General features: G+C 54.7%; 1 pseudogene; it reads left to right on the forward strand.

Moving 5' to 3' along the window:
• The first annotated feature begins 3,051 nt into the window (after positions 1-3,051).
• LOC137348835 (zinc finger protein 585A-like) overlaps positions 3,052-19,275 on the forward strand; it is a 52,983-nt pseudogene continuing 36,759 nt past the window's right edge.

A 19,275-nucleotide genomic window follows, 5' to 3' on the forward strand; every position in this document is an offset into this window, starting at 1 on the left:
TGGTGTGTTGCCTCTTTGGTGCCAGGATCAAGGATGTCACGGAACGGCTACAGGACATTTATCTGGGGGAAGGTCAACAGCCAGAGGTCGTGGTCCACGTTGGCACCATTAACATAGATGGAAAGGGTAAATGAGGTCCTGACAACAAACTTTAGGGAACTAGGAAGGAGATTAAAAAAGCAGGGCCTCAAAAGCAGTTATCTCAGGATTACTCCTACTCCCATGTGCAAGTGAGCATGGGAATACAAGAATTGACCGATTGAACAGGTGGTTGGAGAACTGGTGTGGGAGGGACGACATCAGATTTCTGACGCACTGGGACTCGTGCAGGGGCAGGTGGGACCCGTACAAGATGGACGGGTTGCTTCTTAGCAGGACTGGGACTAATATCCTCACAGGGAGATTACTAGTGCTGTTGGGGAGGGTTTAAACTAGATTGGTAAGGGGATGGAAACCTGAGAGGGAGTTCCAATTGGAGGGAAGCAAAACTGGTAACTTGTCAGGGGTATGGCAACCAGGGAAAATATCAGACAGAACACCAAGGTGCACAGAATACTGGGGGAGATAGATAGCACTTGAGTGGGAATAGCAAGTTCTCAGGTGGGATCAGAGTCAGGGAGAAAGTAATAAAGTCTAAATCAGGGTTAATGTGTATGTATGTGAATGCACAGAGTGTGGTTAATAAGATTGGTGAGGTACACGTGCAGATTGCCATGTGCAAATATGATCTTGTGGCGAGAACAGAGACATGACTCAAAGAAGGGCAGGACTGGGTGTTAAATATTCCTGGATACAAGGTGTTCAGGAAAGGGAAAGGGGTGGCGGAGTATTGATTAATGAGAACATTGCTGTGTTGGAGAAAAAGGATGTCCCATTAGTGTCCAGAACAGAATCAATTTGGCTAGAACGAAGGAACAAAAAAGGTGCATTTACATTGCTCAGTGTTGTCTATAGGCCACCAGCTAGTGGGAAGAACGTGGAGGAAAAATAATGCAAGGAAATTACAGAGAGGTGCAAAAATTATAGGGTAGTTATAATGGGGGACTTTAATTATTCAAACATATAGTGGGATAGTAGTAGTGTAAAGGGCAGTGAGGGACAAGTGTTCCTCGAGTTGTTCAGGAAAATTTTACACAGCAGTGTGTTGCTCGTCTAATGAGAAAGGAGGCATTCCTAGACCTGGTTCTTGACAATGAGGTGGGCCAAGTGGATCAAGTATCAGTAGGGGAGATTGATCATTGTATCAACAGAGAACAGCACAGGAACAGGCCATTCAGCCCTCCAAGCCTGCGCCGATCTTGATGCCTGCCTAAACTAAAACCTTCTGCACTTCCGGGGCCCATATCCCTCTATTCCCGAAAATAAAAGCAAAATACTGTGGATGCTGGAAATCTGAAATAAAAACAAGAAATGCTGGAACAGCTCAGCAGGTCTGGCAGCATCTGTGAAAAGAGAAGCAGAGTTAACGTTTCGGGTCAGTGACCCTAAGGTTCCGAAGAAGGGTCACTGACCCGAAATGTTCACTCTGCTTCTCCTTTCACAGGTGCTGCCAGACCTGCTGAGTGCTTGCAGCATTTCTTGTTTTTATTCCCTCTATTCCCTTCCTATTCATATATTTGTCAAGATTAAAGAAGGCAACAGACAATCTCATAATTACTCATTTCCAGCCACCCTGACATCCACTCCCTGAGATTGTATTTTTATTCTTTCATGGGATGTGGGCATCGCTGGCAAGGCCAGCCTTTGCTGCCCATCCCTAATTGCCCCTAACAACTGAGTGGCTTGCTAGGCCATTTCAGAGGGCAGTTAAGAGCCAACCACATTGCTGTGGGTCTGGAGTCACATGTATTCCAGACCTGGTAAGGACATTAGTGAACCAGATGGGTTTTTACGACAATCGATGATAGTTTCACGGCACTATTTCTGCGACTAGATTTCTTAATTCCAGATTTTTTCTATTAATTAATTGAACTTATTAATTAATTGAATTCAAATGCCACCAGCTGCCGTGGTGGAATTTGAACCTGTCTCCCCAGGGCATTGGCCTGGGCCACTGGATTACTTGTTCAGTGACATTATCACCATGCCATTGTTTTGCCCCAGAAGGCATAAGATTTAGGCTGACTATTGAAAAGGACAAAGAACAATCCAGAGAAACAGTAATTAACTGGGGGAAAGACAACTTCAATGGCGTAAGAATGGAGCTGGCTGAATAAGTGAGATTCAAAAGTTGCCAGGAAACCTGATAGCTGAACAATGCGTTACCTTCAAAAAAATACAGTTCGGGCACAGTTAACATATGTTACCTCGAAGTGGAAACGTAAGGCAAATAAATCCAGAGCTCCCTGGATTATAAAAGAGGTAGAGATTATGATAAAGAAAAAGGGTGCTGTTTTCCTTGAAGAGAAGGCTGAGAGGTGATTTGGTCGAGGTATTCAAAATCATGAGAGGTCTGGACAGAGAATCATACCTAACAGACAATGTCCCAGACACTGACATCACCATCCCTAGGTATCCCACCAGCAGGACAGACCCAGCAGAGGTGACGGCACAGTGTTATACAGTCAGGAGGGAGTTCCCCGAGACGTCCTCAACATGGGCTCCGGACCCCATGATGTCTCATGGCATCAGGTCAAAGAGAGTAGATGGAGAGAAACTGTTCCCACTGGTGAAAGGATGGAGGACGAGAGGGAACAGATTGAAAGTAATTGGGAAAAGAAACAAAAATAACATGAGGAAAAACTTTTCCACCCAGCGAGTGGTTAATGTGTGGAATGCACTGTCTGAGAGTGTGGTGGAGGCAGGTTTAATGGAAACATTTCAAAGGGAATGAGACAGTTTTATGAAAAGGAACTAATGGAGCTGCGGGCTGACAGGTCCCGGATGCTGATGGATTCATCCTCGGGCTTTCAAAGAGAAGCAAATGAGGGAGGAACTGCGCAGAATCTGTCCTCCTGTCCCGCCCCCTTTTCCAATTGGTCCGGAGCTGTTGTTAATCACCCAGACATTGTGAGGTCAGAGATTAAGTCCCGGGTGCGCAGGCGCATTGCGGACCAGTGTTTGAAGCCAGAGGGTGAAGGCGGCGGAGAGACGGTTCTGCAGCCGGTAAGTGGCGGCTGGTGGGCGGGGAGGCTTAAGAAACACCCGGTGTAGGCCTCAACACCCCCAATAACAAACTCCCGGTCCTGTGTTTGCACCGAGCGGGCGGCAGCTGCGGGAAACTGAGCTCAGTTATAAAGGGGCCTGGGGGAGGGAGGAACCATTTGGGACACAGCACAGGGCAGGAGGTCCCCCCTCCCCCACTCCCTGCTTCCACAAAGACTCCCCTTGGACTGGGCCACACCTGGGCAGGGCTGGCTCAAGGTGCAGGAAGCTGATAGGCTGAGCTGTGGACTGGGAGGAGTGGGGGGTTTGACTGACAGGTCTGGGGAGGGGGATATCAGGGCAGGTACACACACTGCTCCCCCTTTTCCTCCTGGGATCTTTTACTGGAGTTGTGTTGCTGAGTGTTTCTAAACTCTGTCTCCCTATCCCGGTAATGTCGGTGGATTGTAGGTTGCTGTGAGTGTTGGACTATATTGTCTCTCCTCATTCTTCCTCCTCGCACTCCGAGTTCCAGGCTGCAGGCACCAGCTGTTTGATGTGCCTGAAACATTAAATATGTTTCTCTCTTCACAGAGACCTGCTGAGTATTTCCAGCATTTTCTCCTTTTCTCTCAGATTTCCAGCATCTGCAGGACTTTGCTTTTGTTTTATTGCACGAGTTGCTCACAGAATCAAAGGCAGTGAAGGTGCTCGAGCTGGACGGAAGCAGTCGTGTCAGATCCTCAGTGGGTGAGAAATCGCCGAGTGCAGGGGAGGAATGAAGCTGGTGGATGTGCAGGGAGGCTTCAGAAATATCCGGTGTTGGCCTCCACACCCCCAGTAAGTAGCTCCCAGTCCCGCGTTCCAAGGAGAACAATCCCAGCTTCTCCTTGTAGCTAAATTCCCTCATCCCTGGAACCATTCTGGTAAATCTCCTCGACACCCTCTCAAGGACCTTCCCATCCTTCCTAAAGTGTGGTGATCAGAACTGGATGAACCAGAGTTTTATAAAAGTTCCCCTTAACTTCCCTGCTTTTGCACTCAATACCTCTATTTATCAAGCCCAAAATCCCATATTATTTGCTAACTGTTCTCAATATGTCCTGCCACCTTCAATGATCTATACATATAAACCCCCAGGTCCCTCTGTCCCTGCACACTCTTTAGATCTGTGCCATTAAGCATTTATTGCATCTCTCTATCCCTTCTGACAACCTGGAAATTTTCAGGATGTTAGAACTGATAGTATAGATCAGGAGTGTCCAGCCTTTATGCATTAGGGGCAACATTCTAAATGTTGTCCTACATAGGGGGCTGGAGGTGAACAACTTTCGGAAAGGTAAACGTATTAGAAATTTATTTTACTGTTCATCAAAATAACAATAATGTGCATTTTTGTGAATAAGCTTTAAATGAGGAAACTAATGTATTAACTTACTTTCCCAACTCTATGTTGAACACTGATTTAGTCTTTCCCAACTCTATGTTGAACACTGATTTAGTGAGTTACCTGGCATGGTTTTTGCTTGCAGTAGCAGACATTGTCTGCCTGCACACTTGATGTAGCGATGCAGAGAATTCCAGATAGATCCCATTTGTGAGGAGAGATCTTGATCTCGCACTCTCCCTGTCTCCTGCTCTCTCTATTTTATTTAGAGATACAGCACTGAAACGGGCCCCTTGGCCCACCGAGTCTGCGCCAAGCAACAAACACCCATTGACACTAACCCTGCAGTAACCCCATATTCCCTACCACCTACCTACACCAGCGGCAATTTACAATGGCCAACTTACCTATCAACCTGCAAGTCTTTGGCTGTGGGCGGAAACCGGAGCACCCAGCGAAAACCCACGCGGTCACAGGGAGAACTTGCAAACTCTGCAAAGGCAGTACCCAGAATCGAAGCCAGGACCCTGGAGCTGTGAGGCTGCAGTTCTAACCACTGCGTCTCTCTCTCGCTCTCTCTCTCTCTCTCCCCCCCGCGCGCTCTCCCCCGTTCTCTCTCTCTCTTTCCCCCCCCCACCGCTCTCTATCTCTTCCCCATATCCCTGCGCTTTCTCTCTCTCCCGCTCTCTCTCTCTCTCTCCCTCTCCCGCTCTGTCTCCCTCTCCCGCTCTGTCTCCCTCTCCCGCTCTGTCTCCCTCTCCCGCTCTGTCTCCCTCTCCCGCTCTGTCTCCCTCTCCCGCTCTGTCTCCCTCTCCCGCTCTGTCTCCCTCTCCCGCTCTGTCTCCCTCTCCCGCTCTGTCTCCCTCTCCCGCTCTGTCTCCCTCTCCCGCTCTGTCTCCCTCTCCCGCTCTGTCTCCTCGCTCTCTCCCGCTCTGTCTCCCTCTCCGCTCTGTCTCCCTCTCCCGCTCTGTCTCCCTCTCCCGCTCTCTCTCTCCCTCTCTCCCGCTCCTCTCTCTCCCTCTCCGCTCTCTCTCTCCTCTCCCGCTCTCTCCCTCTCCCTCTCCCTCTCCCGCTCTCTCTCCCTCTCCCCTCTCTCTCCGCTCTCTCTCCCTCTCCCGCTCTCTCTCCCTCTCCCGCTCTCTCTCCCTCTCCCGCTCTCTCTCCCTCTCCCGCTCTCTCTCCCTCTCCCGCTCTCTCTCCTCTCCGCTCTCTCTCCCTCTCCCGCTCTCTCTCCCTCTCCCGCTCTCTCTCCCTCTCCCGCTCTCTCTCCCTCTCCCGCTCTCTCTCCCTCTCCCGCTCTCTCCCTCTCCCGCTCTCTCTCCCTCTCCCGCTCTCTCTCCCTCTCCCGCTCTCTCTCCTCTCCCGCTCTCTCTCCCTCTCCCGCTCTCTCTCCCTCTCCCGCTCTCTCTCCCTCTCCCGCTCTCTCTCCCTCTCCCGCTCTCTCTCCCTCTCCCGCTCTCTCTCTCCCTCTCCCGCTCTCTCTCCCTCTCCCGCTCTCTCTCCCTCTCCCGCTCTCTCTCCCTCTCCCGCTCTCTCTCCCTCTCCCGCTCTCTCTCCCTCTCCCGCTCTCTCTCCCTCTCCCGCTCTCTCTCCCTCTCCCGCTCTCTCTCCCTCTCCCGCTCTCTCTCCCTCTCCCGCTCTCTCTCCCTCTCCCGCTCTCTCTCCCTCTCCCGCTCTCTCTCCCTCTCCCGCTCTCTCTCCCTCTCCCGCTCTCTCTCCCTCTCCCGCTCTCTCTCCCTCTCCCGCTCTCTCTCCCTCTCCCGCTCTCTCTCCCTCTCCCGCTCTCTCTCCCTCTCCCGCTCTCTCTCCCTCTCCCGCTCTCTCTCCCTCTCCCGCTCTCTCTCCCTCTCCCGCTCTCTCTCCCTCTCCCGCTCTCTCTCCCTCTCCCGCTCTCTCTCCCTCTCCCGCTCTCTCTCCCTCTCCCGCTCTCTCTCCCTCTCCCGCTCTCTCTCCCTCTCCCGCTCTCTCTCCCTCTCCCGCTCTCTCTCCCTCTCCCGCTCTCTCTCCCTCTCCCGCTCTCTCTCCCTCTCCCGCTCTCTCTCCCTCTCCCGCTCTCTCTCCCTCTCCTCTCGCTCTCTCTCCTCTCTCCGCTCTCTCTCCCTCTCCCGCTCTCTCTCCCTCTCCCGCTCTCTCTCCCTCTCCCGCTCTCTCTCCCTCTCCCGCTCTCTCTCCCTCTCCCGCTCTCTCTCCCTCTCCCGCTCTCTCTCCCTCTCCCGCTCTCTCTCCCTCTCCCGCTCTCTCTCCCTCTCCCGCTCTCTCTCCCTCTCCCGCTCTCTCTCCCTCTCCCGCTCTCTCTCCCTCTCCCGCTCTCTCTCCCTCTCCCGCTCTCTCTCCCTCTCCCGCTCTCTCTCCCTCTCCCGCTCTCTCTCCCTCTCCCGCTCTCTCTCCCTCTCCCGCTCTCTCTCCCTCTCCCGCTCTCTCTCCCTCTCCCGCTCTCTCTCCCTCTCCCGCTCTCTCTCCCTCTCCCGCTCTCTCTCCCTCTCCCGCTCTCTCTCCCTCTCCCGCTCTCTCTCCCTCTCCCGCTCTCTCTCCCTCTCCCGCTCTCTCTCCCTCTCCCGCTCTCTCTCCCTCTCCCGCTCTCTCTCCCTCTCCCGCTCTCTCTCCCTCTCCCGCTCTCTCTCCCTCTCCCGCTCTCTCTCCCTCTCCCGCTCTCTCTCCCTCTCCCGCTCTCTCTCCCTCTCCCGCTCTCTCTCCCTCTCCCGCTCTCTCTCCCTCTCCCGCTCTCTCTCCCTCTCCCGCTCTCTCTCCCTCTCCCGCTCTCTCTCCCTCTCCCGCTCTCTCTCCCTCTCCCGCTCTCTCTCTCCCGCTCTCTCCGCTCTCTCTCCCTCTCCCGCTCTCTCTCCCTCTCCCGCTCTCTCTCCCTCTCCCGCTCTCTCTCCCTCTCCCGCTCTCTCTCCCTCTCCCGCTCTCTCTCCCTCTCCCGCTCTCTCTCCCTCTCCCGCTCTCTCTCCCTCTCCCGCTCTCTCTCCCTCTCCCGCTCTCTCTCCCTCTCCCGCTCTCTCTCCCTCTCCCGCTCTCTCTCCCGCTCTCCGCTCTCTCTCCCTCTCCCGCTCTCTCTCCCTCTCCCGCTCTCTCTCCCTCTCCCGCTCTCTCTCCCTCTCCGCTCTCTCCCTCTCCGTCTCTCCCTCTCCCGCTCTCTCTCCCTCTCCCGCTCTCTCTCCCTCTCCCGCTCTCTCTCCCTCTCCCGCTCTCTCTCCCTCTCCCGCTCTCTCTCCCTCTCCCGCTCTCTCTCCCTCTCCCGCTCTCTCTCCCTCTCCCGCTCTCTCTCCCTCTCCCGCTCTCTCTCCCTCTCCCGCTCTCTCTCCCTCTCCCGCTCTCTCTCCCTCTCCCGCTCTCTCTCCCTCTCCCGCTCTCTCTCCCTCTCCCGCTCTCTCTCCCTCTCCCGCTCTCTCTCCCTCTCCCGCTCTCTCTCCCTCTCCCGCTCTCTCTCCCTCTCCCGCTCTCTCTCCCTCTCCCGCTCTCTCTCCCTCTCCCGCTCTCTCTCCCTCTCCCGCTCTCTCTCCCTCTCCCGCTCTCTCTCCCTCTCCCGCTCTCTCTCCCTCTCCCGCTCTCTCTCCCTCTCCCGCTCTCTCTCCCTCTCCCGCTCTCTCTCCCTCTCCCGCTCTCTCTCCCTCTCCCGCTCTCTCTCCCTCTCCCGCTCTCTCTCCCTCTCCCGCTCTCTCTCCCTCTCCCGCTCTCTCTCCCTCTCCCGCTCTCTCTCCCTCTCCCGCTCTCTCTCCCTCTCCCGCTCTCTCTCCCTCTCCCGCTCTCTCTCCCTCTCCCGCTCTCTCTCCCTCTCCCGCTCTCTCTCCCTCTCCCGCTCTCTCTCCCTCTCCCGCTCTCTCTCCCTCTCCCGCTCTCTCTCCCTCTCCCGCTCTCTCTCCCTCTCCCGCTCTCTCTCCCTCTCCCGCTCTCTCTCCCTCTCCCGCTCTCTCTCCCTCTCCCGCTCTCTCTCCCTCTCCCGCTCTCTCCTCTCCCTCTCTCCGCTCTCTCTCCCTCTCCCTCTCCGCTCTCTCTCCCTCTCCCGCTCTCTCTCCCTCTCCCGCTCTCTCTCCCTCTCCCGCTCTCTCTCCCTCTCCCGCTCTCTCTCCCTCTCCCGCTCTCTCTCCCTCTCCCGCTCTCTCTCCCTCTCCCGCTCTCTCTCCCTCTCCCGCTCTCTCTCCCTCTCCCGCTCTCTCTCCCTCTCCCGCTCTCTCTCCCTCTCCCGCTCTCTCTCCCTCTCCCGCTCTCTCTCCCTCTCCCGCTCTCTCTCCCTCTCCCGCTCTCTCTCCCTCTCCCGCTCTCTCTCCCTCTCCCGCTCTCTCTCCCTCTCCCGCTCTCTCTCCCTCTCCCGCTCTCTCTCCCTCTCCCGCTCTCTCTCCCTCTCCCGCTCTCTCTCCCTCTCCCGCTCTCTCTCCCTCTCCCGCTCTCTCTCCCTCTCCCGCTCTCTCTCCCTCTCCCGCTCTCTCTCCCTCTCCCGCTCTCTCTCCCTCTCCCGCTCTCTCTCCCTCTCCCGCTCTCTCTCCCTCTCCCGCTCTCTCTCCCTCTCCCGCTCTCTCTCCCTCTCCCGCTCTCTCTCCCTCTCCCGCTCTCTCTCCCTCTCCCGCTCTCTCTCCCTCTCCCGCTCTCTCTCCCTCTCCCGCTCTCTCTCCCTCTCCCGCTCTCTCTCCCTCTCCCGCTCTCTCTCCCTCTCCCTCGCTCTCCCTCTCCCGCTCTCTCTCTCTCCCGCTCTCTCTCCCTCTCCCGCTCTCTCTCCCTCTCCCGCTCTCTCTCCCTCTCCCGCTCTCTCTCCCTCTCCCGCTCTCTCTCTCCTCTCCCGCTCTCTCTCCCTCTCCCGCTCTCTCTCCCTCTCCCGCTCTCTCTCCCTCTCCCGCTCTCTCTCCCTCTCCCGCTCTCTCTCCCTCTCCCGCTCTCTCTCCCTCTCCCGCTCTCTCTCCCTCTCCCGCTCTCTCTCCCTCTCCCGCTCTCTCTCCCTCTCCCGCTCTCTCTCCCTCTCCCGCTCTCTCTCCCTCTCCCGCTCTCTCTCCCTCTCCCGCTCTCTCTCCCTCTCCCGCTCTCTCTCCCTCTCCCGCTCTCTCTCCCTCTCCCGCTCTCTCTCCCTCTCCCGCTCTCTCTCCCTCTCTCCCGCTCTCTCTCCCTCTCCCGCTCTCTCTCCCTCTCCCGCTCTCTCTCCCTCTCCCGCTCTCTCTCCCTCTCCCGCTCTCTCTCCCTCTCCCGCTCTCTCTCCCTCTCCCGCTCTCTCTCCCTCTCCCGCTCTCTCTCCCTCTCCCGCTCTCTCTCCCTCTCCCGCTCTCTCTCCCTCTCCCGCTCTCTCTCCCTCTCCCGCTCTCTCTCCCTCTCCCGCTCTCTCTCCCTCTCCCGCTCTCTCTCCCTCTCCCGCTCTCTCTCCCTCTCCCGCTCTCTCTCCCTCTCCCGCTCTCTCTCCCTCTCCCGCTCTCTCTCCTCTCCCGCTCTCTCTCCCTCTCCCGCTCTCTCCCTCTCCCGCTCTCTCCCTCTCCCGCTCTCTCCCTCTCCCGCTCTCTCCCTCTCCCGCTCTCTCCCTCTCCCGCTCTCTCCCTCTCCCGCTCTCTCCCTCTCCCGCTCTCTCCCTCTCCCGCTCTCTCCCTCTCCCGCTCTCTCCCTCTCCCGCTCTCTCCCTCTCCGCCGCTCTCTCCCTCTCCCGCTCTCTCCCTCTCCCGCTCTCTCCCTCTCCCGCTCTCTCCCTCTCCCGCTCTCTCCCTCTCCCGCTCTCTCCCTCTCCCGCTCTCTCCCTCTCCCGCTCTCTCCCTCTCCCGCTCTCTCCCTCTCCCGCTCTCTCCCTCTCCCGCTCCCGCCCTCTCCCTCTCCCGCCCTCTCCCTCTCCCGCCCTCTCCCTCTCCCGCCCTCTCCCTCTCCCGCCCTCTCCCTCTCCCGCCCTCTCCCTCTCCCGCCCTCTCCCTCTCCCGCCCTCTCCCTCTCCCTCCCTCTCCCGCCCCCTCCCTCTCCCGCCCCCTCCCTCTCCCGCCCCCTCCCTCTCCCGCCCCCTCCCTCTCCCGCCCCCTCCCTCTCCCGCCCCCTCCCTCTCCCGCCCCCTCCCTCTCCCGCCCCCTCCCTCTCCCGCCCCCTCCCTCTCCCGCCCCCCTCCCTCTCCCGCCCCCTCCCTCTCCCGCCCCCTCCCTCTCCCGCCCCCTCCCTCTCCCGCCCCCTCCCTCTCCCGCCCCCTCCCTCTCCCGCCCCCTCCCTCTCCCGCCCCCTCCCTCTCCCGCCCCCTCCCTCTCCCGCCCCCTCCCTCTCCCGCCCCCTCCCTCTCCCGCCCCCTCCCTCTCCCGCCCCCTCCCTCTCCCGCCCTCTCCCTCTCCCGCCCTCTCCCTCTCCCGCCCTCTCCCTCTCCCGCCCTCTCCCTCTCCCTCTCCCTCTCCCTCTCCCTCTCCCTCTCCCTCTCCCTCTCCGCTCTCTCTCTCTCTCCCTCTCCCGCTCTCTCTCTCTCCCTCTCCCGCTCTCTCTCTCTCTCTCTCCCTCTCCCGCTCTCTCTCTCTCCCTCTCCCGCTCTCTCTCTCTCCCCCTCCCGCTCTCTCTCTCTCTCCCGCTCTCTCTCCCTCTCCCGCGCTCTCTCCCTCTCCCTCTCCCGCTCTCTCTCCCTCTCCCTCTCCCGCTCTCTCTCCCTCTCCCTCTCCCGCTCTCTCTCCCTCACCCTCTCCCGCTCTCTCTCCCTCACCCTCTCCCGCTCTCTCTCCCTCTCCCTCTCCCGCTCTCTCTCCCTCTCCCTCTCCCGCTCTCTCTCCCTCTCCCGCTCTCTCCCCCTCTCCCTCTCCCGCTCTCCCTCTCCCGCTCTCTCTCCCGCTCTCTCTCCCGCTCTCTCTCCCGCTCTCTCTCCCGCTCTCTCTCCCGCTCTCTCTCCCGCTCTCTCTCCCTCTCTCTCTCCCTCTCCCTCTCTCTCTCCCTCTCCCGCTCTTTCTCCCTCTCCCGCTCTCTCTCCCCTCACCCTCTCCCGCTCTCTCTCCCTCTCCCTCTCTCTCTCCCTCTCCCGCTCTTTCTCCCTCTCCCGCTCTTTCTCCCTCTCCCTCTCCCGCTCTCTCTCCCTCTCCCGCTCTCTCTCCCTCTCCCGCTCTCTCTCCCTCTCCCGCTCTCTCTCCCCCTCCCGCTCTCTCTCCCTCTCCCTCTCCCGCTCTCTCTCCCTCTCCCGCTCTCTCTCCCTCTCCCGCTCTCTCTCCCTCTCCCGCTCTCTCTCCCTCTCCCGCTCTCTCTCCCTCTCCCGCTCTCTCTCCCTCTCCCGCTCTCTCTCCCTCTCCCGCTCTCTCTCCCTCTCCCGCTCTCTCTCCCTCTCCCGCTCTCTCTCCCTCTCCCGCTCTCTCTCCCTCTCCCGCTCTCTCTCCCTCTCCCGCTCTCTCTCCCTCTCCCGCTCTCTCTCCCTCTCCCGCTCTCTCTCCCTCTCCCGCTCTCTCTCCCTCTCCCGCTCTCTCTCCCTCTCCCGCTCTCTCTCCCTCTCCCGCTCTCTCTCCCTCTCCCGCTCTCTCTCCCTCTCCCGCTCTCTCTCCCTCTCCCGCTCTCTCTCCCTCTCCCGCTCTCTCTCCCTCTCCCGCTCTCTCTCCTCTCTCTCCGCTCTCTCTCCCTCTCCCTCTCCGCTCTCTCTCCCTCTCCCGCTCTCTCTCCCTCTCCCGCTCCCTCTCCCTCTCCCTCTCCCGCTCCCTCTCCCTCTCCCTCTCCCGCTCTCTCTCCCTCTCCCTCTCCCGCTCTCTCTCCCTCTCCCTCTCCCGCTCTCTCTCCCTCTCCCGCTCCCGCTCTCTCTCTCCCGCTCCCGCTCCCGCTCTCTCTCCCTCTCCCGCTCTCTCTCCCTCTCCCTCTCCCTCTCCCTCTCCCTCTCCCTCTCCCTCTCCCTCTCCCTCTCCCTCTCCCTCTCCCTCTCCCGCTCCCTCTCCCTCTCCCTCTCCCGCTCCCTCTCCCTCTCCCTCTCCCTCTCCCGCTCCCTCTCCCTCTCCCTCTCCCGCTCCCTCTCCCTCTCCCGCTCCCTCTCCCTCTCCCTCTCCCTCTCCCTCTCCCTCTCCCGCTCCCTCTCCCTCTCCCGCTCCCTCTCCCTCTCCCGCTCCCTCTCCCTCTCCCGCTCCCTCTCCCGCTCCCTCTCCCTCTGCCGCTCCCTCTCCCTCCGCCGCTCCCTCTCCCTCCGCCGCTCCCTCTCCCTCCGCCGCTCCCTCTCCCTCCGCCGCTCCCTCTCCCTCCGCCGCTCCCTCTCCCTCCGCCGCTCCCTCTCCCTCCGCCGCTCCCTCCCCCGCCCCCTCCCCCTCTCCCTCCCCCGCCCCCTCTCCCTCCCCCGCCCTCTCTCCCTCTCCCTCCCCCGCCCTCTCTCCCTCTCCCTCCCTCCCCCCGCTCTCTCTCTCTCGCTCCATGTCTGCCGGCCTCTGTCTCTCTGCTCCGCTCCCAGGGCCCGGGCACCCTGCTCCCAGGGCCCGGTCACCCCGGCAGCCTGCTCCCAGGGCCTGGTTACCACTGCACCTTGCTGCTGGGCCTGCACCTCCTTAGATGGTGATGAAGAGCCTGAGGCCCAGGCTGAGTACATATGCAGGCAGAGCCAGTGCTTGGCCTGGGTCCTGAGCTCACGTCCAGGAAGGCTGCACTGGATATGGAGTTTGGGCGGGAAGCGCCAGCAGAGAAGCAGCTCAGCCCGCGCACCGCCATCTCACTAAAGGAGCCAAAATATCAGGTACGGAAGCTTGTCTGTCATCTTGGTAAAGGAGGACGTGTGCAGTGATGTGTCTCCGCCATGTTGATAAAGGAGCTGTAACCATTGTCAGGTGCGATGGATACCATTGACAGGCTGGATTCTGGCCCATGGGCTGGATGTTCTGGAGTGTCGAACTAGGAGGCGTAGAGTAAAAGTTAGAGCCAGACCTTTCAGGAGTGAAGTTAGGAAACATTTCTACACACAAAAGGTGGTAGAAATTTGAAACTCTCTTCCACAAACAGCAGTTGATGCGAGATCAATGTTAATGTTAAATCTGACATTGATAGATCTTTGTTAACCAAAGGTATTAATGGAAATGGGACAAAGTCGGGTATATAGAGTTAGATCACAGATCAACCATGATCTCATTTCCTGGTGGAACAGGCTCGAGGGGCTAAATGGCCAACTCCTAGAATCATAGAAATTTACAGCACAGAAGGAGGCCATTCAACCCTTTGTGCTTGTGCTGGCCCTTTGAAAGAGCAGTTGTGCTTAGTCCCACACACCCACTTGGTGTTTGTAAGCCTGTAAGTTCCTCATTCTCAAATACCTGTCAACTCCCTTTTAAAATGACTGATAGAATCAGGTTCAACCACCTTTTTCAGGTGGAGCGTTCCAGATCCTGACAACTGTCTGTTGTTACAGAAACTGCTGAACTCCCATTGAGCTTCATTGGAACAGGGCAGGAGGCCGAGGACAGAGAGGTCAGAGTGGGAGTGGGACGGAGAATTAAAATGGGAAGTGACTGGAAACCCAGGAACATGCTTTCAGACTGAATGGAGATGTTTCTCAAAGTGATCACCCTATCTGTGTTTGGTCTTCCCAATGTAGAACAGATCTCATTGTGAGCAGTGAATATAATATACAAAATTGCCAAAAGTACAAGTAAATCACTGTTTGGTTTCATCCCACAAAACCCTGAGAATAGCCCAAAGGGAGCTACTTTATTTGAAGAGTAAAAGTTACAAAGTAAAGCAAATCAGTTGCTGGAATATTAAACTCCACCCCAGCTATAAAGAATATTAACACAGCAGATATAAACCCCACTGTCAGAATGAATATGGTTCAGTCCTGGATGTGATTAACAGCAGCAATAATTACAGAATGCAACAGCTACAGTCACTTGTGAACTCACTGGTGTCTCAGCATTTTGGATATCGATTAAATTCCTTCCCACAGACGGAGCAGGTGAACGGTCTCTCGTTATATTATTATAATATAATACTATCTTTAATATCATCTAATAAGATATTCTTTCTTACAGTTCAGTGGGATGTAAACAGTGACCCCAGCACCTTCAGGAGAGATGGTGCGAAAGCCCCTGTGTGCAGAGTGAGCATCAAATCAATGTGTGTAAATCCTCTCCTAATACCCTGTAAAAGGAGGTAATAAAAGTCATCACTGTCAGTACAGGATAGAAATTCAGAACAGACAATTCGAGATCCTATGGAACATTTTATTCCTCTCTTGTTTCCCCAAAGCTGTCAATCGCAGTCCCACACACTCTCCCTCCTCCCTGTGCTGAAATCCAAACCCATGACACCATCTGCACCATTTCTTTCCTCCTCTGCCAGTTTTCTCCCTCCCTCAACTGTCGCTGGGTTCAGTTCTCCAGCCCCTGTGTGCAGAGTGAGAATAAAATTAATCGAGTCAATGATTTTCTCTCCTGCTCACTGGGACCCTGAAGCCCCGCCCACTCTCTGTTCTGGTCCCACAAATTACCAGATTCATTCAGCTCAATTTCACAACTTGTCTTTGTGTTTTTGTGGGTTCTTTCTCACTCCCTTTTTCCTGTTGTAACTTCATGTTACAGGATATTAGAAAGGGAGGATTTGCGGAAGGAAACTCAAACATCACCTCAAGATGTGACAGTCACTCGATTCATCAGGATCTGAATATCATCGGCCTTTGATCATGGAAGCAAAAAGTGTGGAGAAACCGGACACGTGTTCTGTGTGTGGACGAGGCTTCAGCCGATCAGCTGGCCTGTCGGTACACAAGTGTAGTCAGACTGGGGAGAAGCTGTGGAAATGTGGGGACCGTGAGAAAGAATTAAATTACACGTCTGAGCTGGAAACTCATCGACACAGTCAAACTGAGAAGAGGCCGTTCATCTGCACTGAGTGTGGGAAGGGATTCACTCATTCATCCTCCCTACTCGCCCACCAGCGAGTTCATACTGGGGAGAGGCCATTTACCTGCACTGAGTGTGGGAAGGGATTCATTCATTCATCTTCCCTACTCACACACAAGCGAGTTCACACTGGGGAGAGGCCATTTACCTGCACTGAGTGTGGTAAGGGATTCATTCGTTCATCTGCCCTACTAAAACACCAGCGAGTTCACACTGGGGAGAGGCCGTTCACCTGCACTGAGTGTGGGAAGAGATTCTCTCTGTCATGGAACCTGCTTGCACATCAACGAATTCACACTGGGGAGAGGCCATTCACCTGTTCTGATTGTGGGGAGGGTTTTACTCATTCATCCACCCTGCTGATGCACCAGCGAGTTCACACTGGGGAGAGGCCGTTCTCCTGCTCTGATTGTGGGAAGGGATTTACTCAGTCATCCACCCTGCTGATGCACCAGCGAGTTCACACTGGGGAGAGGCCGTTCACCTGCACAGAATGTGGGAAGGGATTCACTCAGTTATCAATCCTGCTGACACACCAGCGAATTCACACTGGGGAGAGGCCGTTCACCTGAACTGAGTGTGGGAAGGGATTCATTCATTCATCCGCCCTACTCACACACGAGCGAGTTCACACTGGGGAGAGGCCATTTACCTGCACTGAGTGTGGTAAGGGATTCATTCATTCATCCGCCCTACTGATGCACCAGCGAGTTCACACTGGGGAGAGGCCATTCACCTGCTCTGATTGTGGGGAGGGTTTTACTCATTCATCCACCCTGCTGGTACACCAGCGAGTTCACACTGGGGAGAGGCCATTCACCTGCTCCGTGTGTCGGAAGAGATTTACTCAGTCATCCCACCTGGTGACACACCAGCGAGTTCACAGATAATTACAGGGGTTGGATTCTGCTGTTGCTACTGTTAATCACATCCAGACTGAACCATGTTCATTCTGACAGTTGGGGTTTATTTCTGATGTCAGTTGCTCCTCTTGGACTGAGCGTCTGGCCCACAGCATCTCTCATTCATGTGTGAATAGACCATTATGTCTTCAAACCTCATTTTCAATTTAAATCCACTCAGTCAATGTACTGAACAAAAGATGAACAATAAACAGATCACAGGCCAATCCTGTAACTCTATATTGACAGGAGCAAGTCTGTTCTTCAGCTCAAAAATGAGGCTGTTTCAGCTCTATGTTTCTGAGCACTCGTAGACTGGAGCTGTTGGATAGACAGGCTGTTCACAACTGTTAACATGTCAGATAGTGAAGGAATTGCTCTTCAAGTAAACTCACCAATTTATAAGCTCAGACTCCGGTCCCTGCTGTAATTAATACTCAGCATCCATTAGTGTTGATTTACAGTCAATCACTGAATCGTCTGGTTAATCTTTGTTACTTGTTTTGTGAAATACTCTCCCTATTAGTGCTGAACTGCTGGATAACTCTGATTACATTTAAATGTGTTTATACATGTTTATAAAGTGTCTGTGTGTCCAGATTTAACTAAGTTGTGATTTGTAACCAATAAATGATGTTTCGGGTATGACTTGTCATCTGGTATCTTGGTGATTTGTCGAGAAAGATTTAATTCACTCACTCAGCAGCTCGAGAGGAACCAGACTGAGGTTTAATGAACATAAGAAATAGGAGCTGGAGGAGGCCATTTGGCCCTTCGAGCCTGCTCTGCCATTCACCCAGATCATGGCTGATCATCTCAACTCCACCTTCCCGCACTATCCCCATATCCCTTAATTCCCTCAGGAACCAAAAATCTATCAATCTCTGTCTTAAATATACTCAATGACTGAGCATCCACTGCTCCCTGGGGAAGACAATTCCAAAGATTCACAACCCTTTCAATGAAGAAATTTCTCCTCATTTCAGTCCTAAATGGCTGATCCCTTATCCTGAGACTGTGACCCGGTGTTCTAGATTGCCCAGATAGGGGAAACATTTTCTCAGCATCGACCCGGTCAAGTCCCTTAACAATTTATGTCTCAGTCAGATCACATCTTATTCTTCTAAACCTCAGGGAATATCGACCTAGTTTACTCAACCTCTCCTCATAGGAGGAGATGGAGCAGAGTGGGGGTGCTGTACAATAGTGGTTATGTTATTCAACTAGTAATCCAGAGGCCTGGACTAATGATGCCAAGACATGAATTCAAATCCCACCACTGCAATTCAGGGATTTAAACTCAATTAATTAAATAAATCTGGGATTTGAAAAAGCGAGGATCAATATTGGTGACCATGAAACTACGGATTGTCCTAAAAACCCACCTGGTTCACTAATTTCCTTCAGGGAAGGAAATTTGCCGTCCTTACCCGATCTGTCCTCCAGATGCACAGAAATGTGGTTGACTCTTAACTACCCTATGAAATGGCCTAGCAAGACACTCAGTTATATTCAAGGAGGTAGCTCACCACCACCTTCTCGGGCAATTAGGGATGGGCAATAAATGCTGGCCATTTCAGTAACACTCACAGTCCATGAATAAATAGAACAATCGCCTTATCCCAGGAACCAGACGAGTGAACCTTCATTGCATTCCCTCAGTAGTGTTATGTCCTTCCTTAGGTAAGGAGACCAAAACTGCACACACTGCTCCAGGTGGGGCCTCACCAATGTCCTGTATAATTGTAGTAAGACTTCTTTACCCTTATACCCCAATCCCTTTGTAACAAAAGCTAACATACCATTTGCCTTCCGAATTGCTTGCTGTACGTCCATGTTAACTTTCTGTGATTCACGTACAAGGACACTGTTATGTGTACTTTGCTTTTAAAAAAGAAAAATACTTGGAGTTCTGTGTTTTGCAAGACTGAGAAAATTGAATGCTGAACTGAATGGGGCACAGTCTCCAAGGCAACTTGTTTCCAAGCAACAACAGCAAGGAAAATGATAGGTCACATGACATTGTTAAGAGTTCAATTTCACTTTGCTTTGTGAAAGACCAGTGCTGGGCAGGCAGGAGGCAGAACAAACTGGCTGGGACTTGTCTTTTTTGGCAGACTAGAAAAAGACCTCTCCCTGAAAAGAAGGCATCTCTTGTAGAACGAAATTCCACATTTGAGTTGTGTCTGTGTTCTGCCAGGAGAGGAAAGGACCCAGAGAAAGAGGAGTTGCTGTTCTCTGTGGAGGAAACCCTGCATTGTTAAAGGTAGCAAATTCCTATTGCCTCCAGTCTCTGAAAAATCTCTGCCTCAAGAGTGATTCCTGTTCCTCCTGTTTTTTTTGGGTGGGAGATCCTGAAATCTCAAAAAGGCTTCCATTGCTGGACTGCTACTTTAAAATTTAAGTAGACTTGTTGCTCCATCTTTTGCTGCATCTTTTGCTGAAAGATCTGTGTGATGCCTGCTGCAGACAAATTGCCTTGTTAGTCTACCCATCACAGACTGTTCATCAAACTCGCCTGGAGAGACTTTGAGTGGCATCTGACGATTTGTCTCTGGGACACCTCACCGATTCACAAATAACCCACCAGACCATGGCCACCAATGATTTTATTATTCCGAAGAAACAGTTGAACACCAAAAACCCTTTTGCCCCAGTTAACCAGTTTTTCAATGTATGTGCGTGTTCAGGAAGCTTAGGAAGAATAAGAAGTTATAAGATCTTTTTATATGTATGGATTCATCCCATTATTGTTTAAGATTTTGTTTATTAATAAATAGTTAATTTTATTGTTGTTTGAAGAAATCTGGTTTTGTGTGCCTCATTCTAGGAGATAAATAAAATGTTTAATTTGGCTAATTTCCAGTAGGTGGGAAACTTTACTAATATGCAGTGGGACTGAATTAACAGTGCATTACTCCCACCTTGGTCGGAACAACACCCAGGTCCCTCTGAGTGCAAACATTTCTCAGTTTCTCAACATTCAGAACAAAAAGTTTTTTTAAACATTTTTCTTATCAAAGTGGATAACTTCACACTTCACTATATTGAATTCCAACTGCCATGTTCTTACCCACTCACCCACCCAACCTGTCTGTATCCCTCTGAAGCCTCTTTCTGTCTTTCTCATTTCTTG

The sequence above is a fragment of the Heterodontus francisci genome, chromosome 34, assembly GCF_036365525.1.
Source record: "Heterodontus francisci isolate sHetFra1 chromosome 34, sHetFra1.hap1, whole genome shotgun sequence".
NCBI classification, from domain to species: domain Eukaryota; kingdom Metazoa; phylum Chordata; class Chondrichthyes; order Heterodontiformes; family Heterodontidae; genus Heterodontus; species Heterodontus francisci.